Source organism: Cynocephalus volans, chromosome 9 (assembly GCF_027409185.1).
Source record: "Cynocephalus volans isolate mCynVol1 chromosome 9, mCynVol1.pri, whole genome shotgun sequence".
NCBI classification, from domain to species: domain Eukaryota; kingdom Metazoa; phylum Chordata; class Mammalia; order Dermoptera; family Cynocephalidae; genus Cynocephalus; species Cynocephalus volans.
This window is the reverse complement of record NC_084468.1, coordinates 73881141-73898897: the sequence shown is the minus strand read 5'-3', so window position 1 is coordinate 73898897 and position 17757 is coordinate 73881141. Positions and strand designations below refer to the sequence as shown.

The 17757-nt window shown below is 36.7% G+C and overlaps 1 protein-coding gene across 5 annotated transcripts in view; it reads right to left on the bottom strand.

The window, feature by feature from the left end:
• The window catches only part of ARHGAP24 (Rho GTPase activating protein 24), a 710372-nt gene that overhangs the window by 133516 nt on the left and 559099 nt on the right, over positions 1-17757 (bottom strand). Inside the window, exon 1 of one of the 5 annotated variants that reach the window (XM_063107676.1) lies at positions 16806-16915. The exons of 3 other annotated variants lie outside the window; for them this stretch is intronic. The gene's annotated coding sequence lies outside the window, so the exon portion shown is untranslated. Of the gene's footprint in view, positions 1-16805; positions 16916-17757 lie in introns of those variants that run through there. One more of the 5 variants, XM_063107677.1, reaches the window with a different exon arrangement.

The window sequence follows — 17757 nt, the reverse complement described above, 5'->3', positions numbered from 1 at the left end:
CAATCAGGGGTCTAGCCTTCCATTAGCAGATTCTATTGGAAAGTCTATCTCTTTAATATCTTGTGCTAATGTTTACCCATTAAGTTTTCTTCCTTTTAAATACCTAAATCTATTTTATAAAATTTCCCTATTATATCATGATGTATAAAAATTTATTAATAATACTAATACTATTAATAATAGCAATGTCAATAAAAAATGAATAATCTATTCTAGGGAGGAATTTATGTATTATGCATTATCTCATTTAATCTTTACATGAGGAAACTAAACAATTAAGACACATTGTTACATTTTTATAAGCAATAAAAAATTTAAAAATATGTGATCAAATTATTATGTTTTAGGGTTTTTTGTATTATGCATCCTATTTAATTATTCTGTACTGAATGAAAATATGTCTCACTGATAAAATGTTATACATTTAGCTATAAAAACATATAGTTCAATGTACATTTTGCATCAATGTCAACATTTATAATATATTATGAAAAGAATTAATAACATATAGTCAATGATTTTAAAAGATTATATTATGTTGTCAATGGTTTAAATTTCCAACAAGTTTTTCATTTTTCTTTATTTTTCTATAAGTAAATGGGTACATTAGATATTTTATAGTACTTTATATTTTGATGAAATTATATTTTCCCCATAGCAGGCTATAATTGTATCCTAAGTCAACTTTATCAACTTACTGCAATCCTCTCAACTTTATGCAACAATGTACTTTCACAGAAATCATTTAGAAGTGAAATCCAATTCCTACATCAGGCTTGAGTAAGAGTGAAAGTGATTTGAAGACCAAATTTATAGTAGAGTTATATACCTTTAATACAAATTAATCTCTCTATCTTTTAATGTGCTAAATTCAACATCGATGTACCCTATCAGCACACACATCCCCCTGCTCCACCTAGCCTCCTCCCCACCCCCCCCACCTCATTTCCACTCTAGGAACACAAAACAGTGTAGAAAAATTTTTACTCTGTAATTTCACTCTGTTGTGTATGTTTCAATCTAATAACCCTGAAATATCTTCCATGTCATATTCAATATCTAACTGTTAATTCCGCAAAACAAAACATTTTAAAGAAATTTTCCAGCTGGCTGCTTAGCTTGGTTGACTAGAGTGTGATGCTAATAACACCATGGTCTGTGGTTCAATCCCTGTACCTACCAGCAAAAACAATAAAATTAAAAAAAATTTTTCCTTCCTGTATTAATGAAAATTATGCAAAAAGTGTCAATTCTTGATTAAGCTTTAGTTTTGAATGAGCAAATTTTCCATAAAATATCTGTCCAAGAATATACACAAAATTTGTAAGAAATTATTTTAAAATATAAAGCTATTTATAAAGACTTTTTTCTTTTCTTATTTTTATTGTACATCAATTTCTGAATTCATATTAATTCCATCAGTTGGAATTAATGGCCAAGCAGTATTGGTATTCTTTGGTTTAAATCTGACTATTTTATTAGCTAAGGAAAATGAACATAATTCAGAGAACGATTAAAAACCAAAATCTGCCTTCTAAGTCAAAAAACGTAAAGTCCAAAATTATGAATTCATTATCAAATTTTTCTTATAATGAGTTCCCTTTCCTTCTCCTGTCATTTGCATTTTGAATTTGGATATTAGCCGTGCCACCTACTAGCTTCTTAACTTTTCTTTACTTGTAAATTACAGATACAAAAAGAACTTAGAGCTAGTGTGCAGGTCTCCTGACTCATGGTCCAATTTTAAATTCTGGTGATCTATTTTTATATTATTAGACATATAGAGACAATGAAAGAACTGACTAATGATGTAGCATTTTAATGCCAGTATTAACCTAAACAGAAAATATTACAATCTTTTAAAAGCTTAAAGGCAACCACAAAATTCTAATGGTAATAATTTGCATACTCTACAAATAATATGCAAATAATGACAAATTTATCACTTTACATGAGTTCAATTCTTACAGATACAAGAAAAAAGTCTAGTATACTTCTAATCCTATGCATTTAAAATTTTTTTATACAGTTAAAATTACTTAGTTACGTGATATTCTTCCATTCTATAGTTTTCCTCTCCACTGTTACCTTAGTAATAAGAAGAAATACTGAAAAATTATAAAGGGATAGAACACAAATAGAAATGAAAGACACAGAAGCTTTTGAGTAAATTATTGATAGGGAAAAGTTAGAGGCCACTTATAAACAAGTGTTTCTTGATTGTACAAATTTAAAATATCTTAATGTGAAATGTGATTATTTCTTAATATGAAATGTTTGGATTTTACTGCTAACTCCAACTGGCCAATGGTGAGTATCTGCAGCATAATCAGCAGCAGTCAGAGGTATGGCCTGACTGGTCTTGGAGTCAGAATTGCACTTACCACCTGTGGGTACTTGGCTTGGTTATGACCACACTAAGCCTCAGTCCCCCACATGTACATCAGGGGTATTGCTACCACCCATGATATTTGTTCAGGTTGGGAGGATCAAATGAGACAACTTATACCACCCACTTGGCACAGACTAGACGTTCAGTCAACATGAGCTCCCTTCCTCTTCCCCTCATGCCAGCTGGCTGGCAGACCACATTAAACAAAACAAGGAAGCTATGTTCTCCTTTTTCCAGACAGCTGGTAATCCAGACATCACAGGCATTCTACAAACAATGTTGACTAATTTGTGCCACAGCTGACGTGTATATAACATGCCCTGCCAGTTCTCCCAATGGGCTGAATGCATGACCACGGAATAACTGAGTTGTTTTCTTTATTGCTCCTCATTTTATGAGAACAGATTATGGTAAAGCGGCAGTTTTGTAATGCTTTGTACATATCATGGACCTGGAGGACTTCATTTATTGTCTTGCAATAATGACAATTAAAATGTTTTACATTTAGTCCTCATCACAGTCCTATGATGTATGTGATATTACTCCCTCCAATCTGTAGATGAGGCCACTAGGAAACACGGGTGACCTAACTTGCCCAGCGTCAGCTGGGCAGAAAGCGCCTGGGATTTGACTCTGGGCCTGCACTCTAAAGTCACAGAAGTGAAAGAGAGAGCTGGATTTGCACATGAAGTGAACACAGGCCTTACACTCCCGTCTACTTTCCACTACACTCAACTGGGGGGGTCAGAGTGGGGGCACGGAATACATCACTGAACACCTGGATTATACCAGTTACGCATTCATTTCAGGAGAGAAGCCCTGAAATATCTTCTTGAGGGGTACATTTGCATACCTTTTAAATCACTTAAGTACAGTTCATACGGGATACAAGTTCAACAGGCAATACCTTTGTATCATATCTAAAATATCCAACAGTTTGAGAGGCATATTCCTGCTCTATTTGGTCTCTTTTATCTGAGGGGAAAGAGCCAAGTAAGCAGGCTTGTGTGCAAATGCTTAGAATAGTGCCTCGTACAACTGTATTATTTATTATTGTTGTTGTTGTTTGTTTTCAAAACTTCTTGCTTGATCAACACTTCTCAGTTCAGTTTTACTACTACCAACGAGCACCCTGCTGATGCCTAGGCTGGTATACTGCTGCTGAATGAAACGTGTCCCCTGAATGTGTTTTGTACAGGTACACGCGGGGGAGGTGAGAGAAAGGTGCTCTCACCACAATTTCAACCAGGCAAAATGGGATTTTATCTGCTTTATGTATAACAGACCTCTTTGTTCAATTTTATTTGAAAAGACTGTACTAAAAACAAACAAAAATAAACAAGTAAATAACCAAAACTACTGCTGTAGTAAAAGACAATGATAATAATAATATCTAATACATACATGGGGCTTATATAAGCCAGGAACTATTCTAAGTAATTCTCACTATTACCTTATGAGGCAAGTTCTATTCTTCCCATTTAACAGATGAGGAAACTAAAGAAGCTAAATGACTTATCCCAGGGTCTCAATAAACAGAGGACCTGGAGCTGGAACCGAGACAGTCTGGCTCCTAAATCTGGGCCTTTGTACCATGCTATGCAGCTTCTGGATTGCAAAGAATGCTCCTTTTAACACATCATACAATTTTCAGTCACTATCCTTGAGATCTAAACTTGAGTCAGAAGCTTTCCCACCCAGCAGTATGGCCTGAAAGCCATATGCGCAATAAGTAAACAAAATATAAATATTAAAAAGACTCAGAAAAAGTATAAATGCAGCTGACAAAAACAAATAATTGTGACATGTTATGTAGCTTGATCCTGATCACTTCAATGAGCCCACCCATACTTTAAAAAAACACTAGCATCAGATCTACCCTCTCTCCTAGAAGCTATACTAATAGGAACTCAACCTAACCTACTCCAGGAATAAGGATTTATGAGTCGCAAGAGAGTACAATATACTTGAATTCTCTTTAGGAAATTATTAGAAATATCAATTATGGAAGAACACTCCTCCTTTATTTGGTCTCTGACCACAGATTGTCCACTAAAACGTATTAAAATATATAGACTTTCAAATGAAAGATACTTTCCCTATCTTACTTCTATAATCACAGTTTCATGAGGGTGCTTTTTTAAATCATGAGATATCATATGTTTTTAACAGGTGTACTCTACTGAACTTATGGGAATAAGTTTTACTGAATGGAAATAGTCTACTGAACAATTATTTTTAATTCCATTTAAAAAATAGTAATAAGTAGGTCTAAAATGGAACTAAGGTAAATAAAACAAAGCAATATCCTTTGTGGTTTCTCTACTAATACTACGGTAGCTACTTTAATGTTTCTATTTATATGGTAAATAACACCTTAGTTTTCAAATCCAAAAGATGAGACTAAAATCAAATAAACCTAAAATGACCAACAGCTTCATATTTGATAAACTAATAAATGCTGTCTAATTGCATAATTAATGTATCTCTTCATCTGCTTGTACCTTTCACCCATGGGAATTTGTAACACGGATGATCTCCTGCTGATCAGGTAACATGGTTGATGGCCCTAGGACAACTTAAGGGCCTTTGCCAACAAGCTGGGTCACAATACGAAATAAAACTAATTGAATTTTGATTTACAGAAACTGTATTTTAACAATGTTGGTCCCTCACAGGTAGGAACTTTGTTCACTCTTTGTGGGCTTCCTTTTAATACACAGAACCAAAGTCATCAGAGCTAATCCCACTAAATGTTCAAAACCTTGGATTCACAGCAGTTATGAGTGAGAAACAAGTCATATGAAACAAATAATATGGAATGAGACATGTCACCTGTGGGCTGGAACAGGCCATCTGCAATGCTGTGCACACAGGGCCACATGGTTCATTAGACCTTGAGTGGCTCCTGGGCCCAGTGTCTACTCTGAAGCTTATCTCTTCTTCGTAGTGTTTATTTACACAAGCTCAGTGCTTAAAGGCAGGATTTAAAACGCTATTCAGAAAAAAATGATTCCTTATATCCCTTGGGTAATTGTTAACTTGGCAGTAGTTTTCTTAAGTAGCTTTTTATCAAAGTTTACTTAAGTTTATTCTATCATGTGTTTTTTGTTTTGTTCTATTCTCTCCAACCAAATACAGGCCACTGAGTTTCTTAAGAGAGGCACTTTGTCACTTCTCGGTTAACTCCAATTAAAAGCATTTGTGTTGCACCTGCTTTTTCAACAGTGAAATTATTTTATTCTCAAGAATGTTAGAATTATGACCAGACATCTGCAAGTTTAATGCTTTATCTGCAGTGATAAAGTGTGAACATAATCACTGTTATCCAGGATTCAAGTTTAGATAGTGTTAATAAAAAGTATGAATATGGAGCATTATGAAGTCTCTGTCCTTTGATATCTAAATTCTAATCAACATGTATACATTTTCTTCTTTGCAAAAGGTACTTTGAAGTAAGGTCTATGTTAACCAATACACATTCACAAATAAATATTTTAATGTTTAACATAATGTGTGCAATTATTTTTATTTAGTATTTTCTGTTTTGTTATAATTCCCAAAAGCAATGGGAGTAGCTACCATTTTTAGTTCATCGTAATTGTGTGTCTCCTTCTCTCTAGAATTAAACAGGTATCAAACACTTATTAGCTGTCATCTAAGGTAATTGTTTGTTCTTGTTCATGAAAATGCCATGGCCAATGCTCAGAACAATACAAGTGACTTATGATTCTTTATTAGGACTGCACATAGACCAGAAAAAGAGCAACAAATAAAGGAGAGCAGCTCAGTGCAGCTGGAGACAGAAGCAAGGAGAGAAGGGCAGAAAACATCACGGCAGGTCGCCCATGTGGATAAAAAGAATAGCAGCTTGACAAAGCCAGGTGGAGAGGGTATGCAGTGAGTCGGAGAGTGAGGGTATGGAAGGCATTTCGTTTGGTTTATACCTGAAAGGAAATGTGCCTAAAATGAATCACTTAAGGAAGGACACAGTTCCAGAAAGAAGGGAAGGGGGGGCGGCACATCTGCAGTAATAATTGTCTGTGCAATAAAAGAGATTTTAAAAACACATTTTAAGTAGTTATTTTGGCCTTTTAGAGATATGTTCAGATTAATTACATGTCTCTCTTGAGAGGCCATATCCACAGTGCTTGTGCACACAGGCTTTGGAATCAGATTTGAATTCTCACTCTGCCACTACGTGACACTGCAGTTTATTTAACCTCCTTCTGAATCAACTTCCTCCTCTGTACAATTTTCTCATTTGTCATTTATAGCATTGATGTGAAAATTAAAAGTGTTTGAAAGTAAGTAAAGCCCTCCGAAGAGTGGCTGGCACATAGCAACAATACATGCTCACTATTCTTTCTAGATATTATTTGAATCCAACAAAGAGTATTGGAAGAAAGGATGATCAAGACATTTAAATGACGCTGCTAGTACATTTTCAAAGTATGTTTTTACTTCTTAATATATAGATAAAGCCAACAGATCAGAAATACAATGCTTATCTAGGAATCTAAACCAAGTCTATATCTTGAGAGAAGATGGTACAAATGTTATCAAGAGTTCTCTAATTTTCCGCTACAAAGGTTCATTCCCATGTAGGGAAATTTATCTACAATATTATCCACAGCATGACAGCTTTAATGGAATAAAAATACAGCCCCTGCTGTATTCTTGCTGATGCCCTGGATTTTAGGGGAGCAGACCCCTCCCAAGCATATTTCATTCTGTGAATAATCATGTGTCACTCCAAGTCCCCACCCCCATGAGAACTGTGACCTCAGGTTTCTTCTCGGGAAGCCGCATTTGTTCTCCTGCTGTTACGATTTTGGCCAAGATAATTCCAGGACAAAGTTTAATTCTGCCTCTTTTATTTTAAACTTTTTTCTTTCCGTTTGTCTTCACGTAATACAGAATATAACCACAACTTTTGGCTGAATTCATCTTTAGGGAGGCACAAAGACTGAGGGGCAGGAAAGGCAGAGCAAGTGAAGGAAGAGTTCACCACATGTTTTCAATCCCATAGAAGACGATGTTATAAACGCAAATGCCTTTTCCCCATTACCGGGGAACTCTTTTTCCTCGATGGGACTTATTTCAGGATTGCATTGCACAACTCAGCTAGCTACATCGACTCAAATTATAGGCCGGGTTGGCAGAAAAGAAATGGCTTACACAAGCAACACAAGGAAAAAGCATTTGAGCTATCTCCGCATATGATCTTCTCCTGTGTTCACTCTTGAAGGATGATCTGCAGTGAGGGGAATAAATGGTCATTGAAGCTTAACTCCTAAAACTACCTCCAGAGATGACTATTACTTTAACTGTGTATTGGCTATGCTGGAATAATGGCCCATACTTTCTGTGCACTTATTTATAGGGCCCCTGAACATAAATACAGTTTTTTTTTTTTTCTTCCCCTTCTTGGCATTTGAGAATGGGGCTTCTACTCTATGAGTTAGAGCAGCTCTTTCCAAACTTTAGTGTACAAATGAAACACTCAGGGATCTAGATAAAAGTGCATATTTTGATTCAGTAGGATGGAGCTTCAGATACTGCATTTCTAACCAGCACTGAGGTGATTCTGACGCTGCTGATCCACTGGCACACTTTGAACAGCATGGAGGTAATAAAGCAGGCAGTCCTCTACTCTGAATTTTCCTAGGTGCTTTCATTATTATCACTTCTCGTGAGCCAATGTCACAGGTTGATTGTGTCCCTCCAAAAAAGTATGTTGAAGTCTTAACCCTCAGCACCTCGGAATATGACCTTATTATGAAATGGGGTCTTTACAGAGGTAATTAAGGTAAAATGAAGTCAATAGGGTAGTCCCTAATCCAGTATGACTTGTGTCTTTATTAAAAGGGGAAATTTGGACACAGAGACAGACATGCAGAGGGAAGATGATGTTGAGACAAAAGGAGAGGAAAGCCATCTACAAGCTAAGGAACTCCTGAGTCTACCAGAAGCTAAAGAGAGCCCTGGAACAGGCTCTTCCTAGTGCCTTCAGAGGGAGCATCAACCCACCCTGATTTTAGATATCCAAGCTCCAGAAATGTGAGACAGAGAATTTCTATTGTTTAAACCACTCAGTTTGTGGAACCTTACTATGGCATCTTTAGAGAAGTAATACAGCTGCTGTATTAGGGACTTTCCCCTTATACCCCATCTCTCTTCTACTTTTTGACACAAACAAATTTTCAGTGCACCACTAAACTTAGCACAATGTGAAGAATGTGGGAAGAACACCCTGTACTCAGATAAGGCAGCAACACAAAGGTGTAGGTCATGTTTCTCAGGTTTGCCTAAGATTAAAGCTTGAGTTGATCCTGCTATTATTGCAGGTGTCAATAATGACATTTTGCCAAGAATGCCAATATTCTAAATTTAAATTCCATAGTTTATTCAAAACTGCTCTTGTCTACACATCCCCGTTTCGTTCTATCTCATCACATCCTTTGCACTTCATTAGCTGCCCACCAATTTCTGTTCTTTTCAGAGCCATTGTTCTTCTTTTTTCTTTCTTTTTTTTTTCTTGGTGTCTGGTCAGTACAGGGATTGAACCCTGGGCCTTGGTGTTATCAGCACCACCCGATAACTAACTGAGCTAACCAGCCGGCCTCTGATCCATTTTTTCTACAATGAAACAAAGCTTGTTTTATTTTTTTTGAAAATCCCATATGACAGTTATTAAGTCTGTAATGAATCCAAGTAGAGAAGAACAAACCCACGTAGATTTAGGTGTGAGGGCGAAGACAAGAAGGAGGTACATTAATCTCGCTCACTAGCTAAGTGATGTGTCCCTACAAATCAGACTCACAGCAAACACGATTCCAGCACACTCCTCAGAAAAGAGACAAATTATTTACAAGGTATTACAGATCTTTGCTTTCACTTTAAAAAAGTAAAAAGTATGCTTATGAAATCCATGGAAGTAAAGCTGTGAAGGTCTTGATTCTGGTACTTGGCCATCGCACTTCTTCTGAATGTAGTTCATCCTATTTTTTATACTCTCGATGGTTCCCAATGGGGGGTGGTAGCGCTCCTTTGGGGATGTTTGGAAAGTGTGGGAGCATTTGCGTTTTCACATAAATGGGGGAGTTTTCGGCATTTAGTGAGCAACTCCTGGGGAAACAAAATATTCTGCAAAGCAAAGGACAGTAAATATTTGTCCCTCACCAAATACCAAAAGCTCCCCTGTGCTGAAGCTTTCATCTCATCTTGATATTTCTTTAAGATTTCTTTAAGAAACCATGCTGACTTCACAGGTCTCCTTCTCTCTGGTCTGACAGGTGTGTCATTCCTCTGCGTGCTCAAAGGACATTGGTTTCTCACTCTCTTTATGGATTGTGACAAAGAATACATTGTGTAATCGACACACCTGCTCCTCAAGGCTTGTTGTCTCATTTTGGGGGGCGGGGGCTTGAGTATTATAGATAAATCTGAACAACACAGTGTACTTCAGATAGGACATCTGGAAGATGTGTAGATATTCTTTTATGCAATCTTCCATTTTCTTTCACCATTACTGTTACTATCTCATTCTTTCCTTTATCTGTTCATTTGTCAAACATAAATATGACCTGCTGTTAGCAAGATACTGTGCTAGGGCCCATGGAAGAAGGTCACATCCAATGGTAATGAGATCTCCATTCTGTGATAGTCAGATTTACCTTATTTTATCTGCCATCAGTTTTTTTCATATTCTCTCTGATAACTTTCCCTAACTTTATCCTTCCACCTGATCTAGAAAAAACTCACTCCTCCACACATCATGGTAATCCTATTTGTTAAAATAGCTTCATTCACAGATTATCTTTTTGATTACTTGTCCTGCTGCAGACAAATCTGTGTACATATTTTGTCATTTAAACTTCACAATATGTGATCTATGCTAATATTACAGATGTGAAAATTGAGGCTTGGAAAGGTTGAATAACTTTTGCATAGTCAAACAACTTGTTCATAGACTTCAAAACAGTTCTAGCCAAATATAGTGCCTGTGTTCTTAACTCATATAAATAAAATAAATATTCCTGACAGTTAACATCATGCTCCTGTGACTTATGGTGAACTATATAAAAGCTCTACTTAAAAAATTGTAGCATAGATACCTTTGGCCTTCATGCTCAGTGCCTTGACTAAATTCATTATGACTGTTTCAGAAAACTGGTTGTACCTTCCAAGTTTCTATTAAAAGTAAACAAATGTTTAAAAACTTTTCTGGGTTTTTTAGCTAATACAAATCCACAAAGCAGAAATGCCAAATATAACTAGGTAGTCCCCTGCAGTTTTTCAATGCCTGCAGGCTTTTGAAATTCTGTGGATTTGCCTTAATCTGTTGTTAGGAACATTACACATTGTCCTAAGCAGACTGCCAGTCTGAGAAACTTAGCGTGAATGACATAAGCATTTCTTTTATCCAGGTCAGAGGACGATGTGAGATAGTACAGGAGGTTATGAGAGGGCAGGAATTCCAGGATAAAGAAATGAACCAGAGGAATAGGAAGTGAAAAGAAGAAATGATCCACAGACCATAAAGAAAAAACCTTTCTTTCCAGCTGAAGCCCTTCTGCTCCCCAGCCGGCATACACCCCTTGATAGTTTTTGGAATTGGTGCAGTCTAGTCTGATAACAACTCAGGAGAGCCAGTGCACAGCTGACAGTGTCTCGCCCGATTGTCACACTGATGGGAATCACGTAACAGAAACCTGCGGATACCAGAAAGAGTGATGCCACTTTAGGGCCTCAGTCAAGTGTCAGATTTAGGAATCAGGAAAGTTATGAGCAAGAAATCAGTCTATAATTTTTTCCTAACACTTGTCTGGCCTCCGCGTAAAACATAGGCATCAGCTTTGGAATTAAAGAAATTAGTGATATACATTTCTATCTTCTTCACCTTCTTCCTCATAGGAGCTTGGGGGCCTGAAAGACACAGGGGATACTGGGGTAGCTGCTACAAAGAAAGGCTCACTTCTGATACCTCCCTTCTGTTTCCATAGGGTAACTTCCATGATTGTTACCGCCTGGTACCTCTTAACAGCAGGATGCCATTTCCACCCCTACTGTGGCTGCTTAGTGACATGGTGATATAGCATCTGCCCTGTGCAAGTAAGCACACCAAAGCCACCTTCTAGCATGCAATAATTTCATATTTTATTTTAAATCTAAATCTTGGACTCTTTTAGAATTTATTTTATTTTGGTATAAGTGATAAACCTTTTTTTTTTTTTTTTTTTTTTACTAAGTGGCTATCTAATTGTACTAATACCCAATACCTCTTACTGACTCACTCATCCTTCCTCCTCTGTTTGAAGTTCCACATTTATTACACCTTAAATTCCAGTAGGAAATTCCAATAACTGGAATAGAGAACTAAAGAGAACTAAAAAAATTGCATTTCCATTGAAAAACCACATGTATGCTATCTCCTTTCTTATATGTTTAAAAAATGAGAAGGGGAAATACAAGGAAAAAAACCATGTTTTTGAGGTCTTTTCTTCTTTGGTTATAGGCTATTTTCAACAGATGTTAACCTTTTCTAATTTTTAAATTAATTATCACATTCAACTGTTTAAAAGTTCTTTGATACCTGTGCACATTGTTGCATCAGAAGCAGAGACATTATGAATGACAGTTTTGCCAGTTCAGCTAAAAACTGAATTTATGTATGTCCCTTGCCACATTCTATGTTTGCTTATAAAAGCATGGCCAGTCACGGATTCTTTTAAGTGATAAGATATTTGTTTGAGTAAAATAATCAACACATTTTACTCTCTTTTTCTGAATTTCTTCATTATGAAAATAAAACTGTAAACGAGGTAAAAGGCTCTTAGGGAATCTGTAGAAAATTCTGCCAATAAGTTTGGTTGACTTACTCTTTATCTGTTAATTTAGCAATTATTTATTGAGTAACTAGTATGTGCCAGAAGATGATTCCAACCAAAGGTGAATGGTGAACCTGCAAAAATAATCCACTTAACAATTCCAGCCTAATTAAGGGTTTTACTAGGACCCTAATGTGGAAGCATTTATTGTCAGACTCTAAATCAAATAATACATAGGTGTATAAGGCAAGAAAATGCAACAAATTCATTCAGTTAAGAGGATTCATTTCTTTTCAATCCTTTTGTTGGCTTAAAGTATTGCATTAAAAAAAAAAAAAAAACCAAATGAAAAATCCTTTCTGGAGTTTACTAAGAAAAGTACCTGAATCGATGGGGTACATTTGGTGTCAAGAGATTGTTGTTCATAATGGACTAACCAGGTGAACGTCATAGTAGTCTATTCCTGTTTGGGTGTGCTAATCTGTATTAATCATGCCTTTTTATTTTCTGTATTTCTGATGCTTTGACATCTGGAACCTTGTGGCCCTGGAAAGAGGGCCCCTCACAGGGCTAGCCAACACCTATAGAGACTTGCCAAGGAGCTGGCCTTTCCTATGCAAAACAATCAATACAGATCCCAGACACCAACTATCTCTTCTATCAGGCTCTCTCTCTGTGGGCCACTAACCATCTGCTCTAATCACCCCAGGGCCAAACACCAGACAATTAGGGACAGCCCTTACACGCCAGAACACTGAAATTATACAAACTAGTTAATCCTGAGCCTGCTTACCCTGCCTTCTCTGTCCTTCTGGTGAAAACCATAAAACACTTTTACCCATGATTCCTGTTCTCCTTCTGCTTCCTGACTGACCCCAGTGCTATCCTGTGTGGCCTCTGCATGGTGTGGTGTGCCCCCATCTTCTTAGGAGCTTCGGAATGACAAATTCTGTTTTCAATGGCAATCATCTCCTGATTTGTTGGCCTTATCATGCCTGAATAACAATAAAACCTACATTTTAAAATATAATTCTTGCATGAACTTATGAAGAAAAGGAGACACTTCTTTATTGCAACAGAATAATCCCTCTTAACTCATTGATGTGTCCCAATGAGAGTGATCAAAAGAAACCCCATTCTAAAACAGAATAAAGAGTTGGAGAAGAAACAGCCTCCAGTTTGTGCTGTACTTTATCATTACAATATTCAAAGTATGCTGATTTTTAAAATATTCATCAGAAGACAGCATATAAAAGTGTCTTTCTTATTGATTTTAATATATTGGGGTAAAATTCTTAGAAACTCCTTAAGGTCCAGTTTGCCTACAACAGGAAACTTTGCAATAATTCCCTATTGATGGTTCCTTTGCCCATCAGAAATATTTGGAAGTTATAATTACATTGTCTTGAAGATTATTTGAATTATATATCAATGAGAATTTTTTGTCTATTAAAATGTAGAGTTTATATTCAATTGGTTACTAGTTTTTTAAAAAAATCATTTGTTGTTTATGGTGGGATGCACCTATTAAGGGGAATGTGGGTAGACATCGGGATCAAGTTTAAAGTCTTCTCTAGTAGAAATAACTTAAATGTCTAAAAACAGAAGTGTATTGGTTGTAATAATATGAATTTGAGATAATTACTTTCGCGCATATCTCCTATGGTGGCCAAAGACAACAGGAAGTCACTATCTAGGCCTATCTTCTAGCAAACAGACTCTATCCACTCTATTTCCTTAGAAGACACACTGGAATCAAGATAAATGAGGCAGACGTCTTGAGCAGACTTGCAGGAAATGTTTATAGTTCCTGTCTTCCATGGAGAACCACCTGCTTCCCCCTGCTCCTACTCCCACGACCAAGTCCTTGCAGCCCAAGGGGCCACTAAGGAGCCCACTGGCCTCAGGGAACATTTCCCAGAGGAACAGTCATATCACACACCCTACCTTTCATGTTTCGTCTCTCCAAACAACCTAGGCCTACTTTAAGGAATCTAGAAGTAATTGTTAAAAGTTGTGTTATCTGAATTTCTACTACTTTGGGAAGAGTATGTAGGCAGAATAGAACTTAGTGGCTAAGATAAAGAGACATAAAAACTACTCACAGTGCTTTTAGCACCCCCATATACTAGAAATCATATTTAATTTTAGTTTACCAAAAGTCTTTGTGAAAGTGTAACTATGTCAGTATGTGTAAACAATTACTGATGTAGGTTTTCAAGCTTAGCTACAGACTAGATGAATAAAAAAACATGACTAGCGGAAGTGCTAGCACAATAGACACCAGCCACTTATCCCATTCTTTCCCACTAACAACCCCATTTTCCTGTTCAAACAGTAGGCAGTGATGGCTTGATCTCAGGAGAGGTAGGGCTTTCCCCAATCCCAGGAGATAAATCGTAACTGCTTTTTTGTTCAAGGTATAGAGAAAGAAGGTTCAGTAAATTAAGGACTTAGTAAAAGTCTACAATAAATTTATAAAGCTGAAAGAAGGAAGAGAGGAAGCAAGAACAAAATGTGTTCAGAAGTTTAAGTATTTTAGAAAATTAGAGATACTTGTGAAATATATAAATAAAGGCTAGTCTTTTCCCTTAACTAGGAGAGTTTAATTGCACAGAAGTAAATGTGTTTGAACAGACTGGCATGTGCTTTGAGGTCAGTACCTATAATCCCTAAACCTTTTAAACCTCTGTGCATGGTGAAGTAAGCTAGTTATCTAAAGAATAAACACAGACACTATTCAAGGTTTTTCTTGGCTGTTTACACGGCTTGTGGCTCATCAGATAGCTGACTGACTTTCTAGTTTTCTCACATGGAAGATGACTAGGGGTACACATGGGTACCACATGTGAACACACTGAGCTATAATCATCATGGAGATATGGACACTCTTGTGTTTATAAAAGTGATAAGAGGCCCTCCTGCACATCTTTTCAATCATGGTGGTAAAGTCACATTAAACACTTTTAAAGAAGTAGCCAAATTTTAGATAATGGCAGTGGAAAATCCAGTGTAGTACAGATTCCAATATGGAAATGCCAATCATCAATTTTCTTTGTACACCTCAAGTTAAATGAAACTATCATTCTTAACTCTCATAGAAAGCATGACAGTCAGGTGTTTCTTGCTCGCCATTCCACAGCGTTCTCACACAGGCTGAAAGCAAGAAACCGTGAAGAGACTGTTCAGGAACTTAGCAGTCTGTGTGCATGCAGAAACAGGTGACATTCTTGACTATTAGAATCTTATTTCCAGACTGACGTACTTCAAAAGTGGGATGGATGATTTTGATATTGTATGTTATTTGTTAATTGTTTGAATAATTTTAATGTTCATTGCATTTTAGTAAAACTTATTTTACTTTATTAGTTTTCAAAGCCTACCGAAGTGGAGACTGATTTTAAGTAAAATTTTAAAATTTAATTTTTTTTCTTCTAATGTTATTAATCTTGGCAACAGAATTTAACTTAATTGAGACAGACAAGTACATTCCACAGGTTGACAACATGTTTCATTAAGAATTTTTGCTCTTGGCTTCATTTCTGCTGACTGTGAATTTCCTTAAGCATGCTATTATTCTTTCATTAGACATAGAAACTAGAGCAGTTGGAGTACTCTTTGGTATTCCCTCATAATTATTCGCCTTTTTAATGTTTTATGTTTTTCCTCATTTAAAAATTTGATAGCTTTTCTAACTTTTTCTTATCCTACTTTTGCAATATCGATACAACAAACCAATTTATCTTCGTTATATATTTTATAGGTTCACTTAAGCAGCTAACACTCAAAACTGAATCAGGATTAAGGCCCGTCGGTTCACCGAAGAGCATGATTTTGGTTCCTATTATACATACTAATAGAAAATACATATTCTATGTTCTGACATACTTTTACAAGCTCACACAGTAGTTGTAGTGTCCTTGTGTATGAAGAATGTGAAGTTACAAAATTCAAATATGCCGATAACAAAAGCTTTATAGATTGATTAAGTTCATTAGAAGTACATCAAAAGATAGCAAGTATTATTTGGTTTCTTTTGGTTCTCAAACAGTATTTTTAAAATCACACACACATGTAAATGGCCAAGTAGAAGTTTTCATTTTGATAAGCAAACCCAGCGAACTCCCACATTACTTTTATCATCAGATCAGACCCCAAGGCACTCTACTCTTTTGAAAGTTTCAACCACTAAAACGTGGGTGAAGCAAACACTCAAAAAATAGCAATTGAGATTTATATCTGAAGCAGTTTTCCTATGCCTCAAAATTAACACTGGAATTCTGTATATGAACAGCTATATAATTTGGCAGCAGCAAGTAATAAAAGAATCCAAGAAAACAGCACTATAACGATCACATTTCAGCATGGAAGAACAGCACTATGTCCAATCTGTTGCCATAGTTTAGACATTGTGGAGAGCTGAATGGATCGTGACAGAAAACAAGGGTATATAAATAAAACCACGCACACTCTAGGTCCTGAATTTGTGGTGATGTAAATATCCCCAAATTATCAAACACAATCAACAGCAATACCTGACAATTTGTCTCCAAATTAAGGATAAAGCACCCAGCTCTCACCTTGCACAAACACACACTTCAGTGGTCAGTGACAAACGCAGGCTGCACTTGCAGGCTGGGAGACAGAGCAGCTGCTCTGTCCTGAGCCGCTTAAAGCACATTCGAGCCTGACACAGGTCCTACTCTGCTCACTGCAGTTTCTCCCATGACTCCATCACCCAGGAATGGAAACTACCAACTCTCCCCCCGGCATTAGTGGGCTCCCCACTACTGAGTTCAGGTAAAAACGCTGAGTCCTGCAAGGTCACCACAAGGTGAACACAAGCAAAAGGAGCGTATGAGAAAGAGGAGAGGCTGTCGAGGAAAGACCCTGAACTCCAGACACCTTGTTTTTCAAGAGATTCTTAACTCCGTAAATCAGAACTGGAACAATAGGAGGTCAGAGAAGCAGTAAATCTGAGAATCCCAAAATGGCATGGAGCCAATCAGCTAACCCAGGGGCATTCTTCAAGCGATAATCCCTCTCTGTCTCCTCCCTCCCTCCTTCTCTCTCTCTCTCTCTCTCTCTCTCTCACACACACACACACACACACACACACACACACACACACACACACACACACACGCTGACTTCAGCACAGCTATCCAAAAAGTTTTTGCTTACCTTTTCCAGGTAACAAGCCCCAAAGAAGGGTCTTAGAAAATTAAAGTATTTGCCAAAATCAAAATAATTCTTTTAAGAGCAAAATAAATTCTGTTCCATAAAATAACTCATATTAAGAAGACTTATGCTTTGTGCATATACTGGAAATATGCAAACAACTCCCATATTTTAAAAAATAGTTAAGTATTTATTTCAGAGCTGATTGGCAGAATCAATTAAAATTTCTCATAAAAATTTCTACCATCCTGTTCAAGATTAGTCTTGACTTATGTACATTTGAATTTGGGGGTCTTCAAGAAAGCATTTCTTGCATAAAATATAATCACTCTGCATGTGTGTATTATAGAC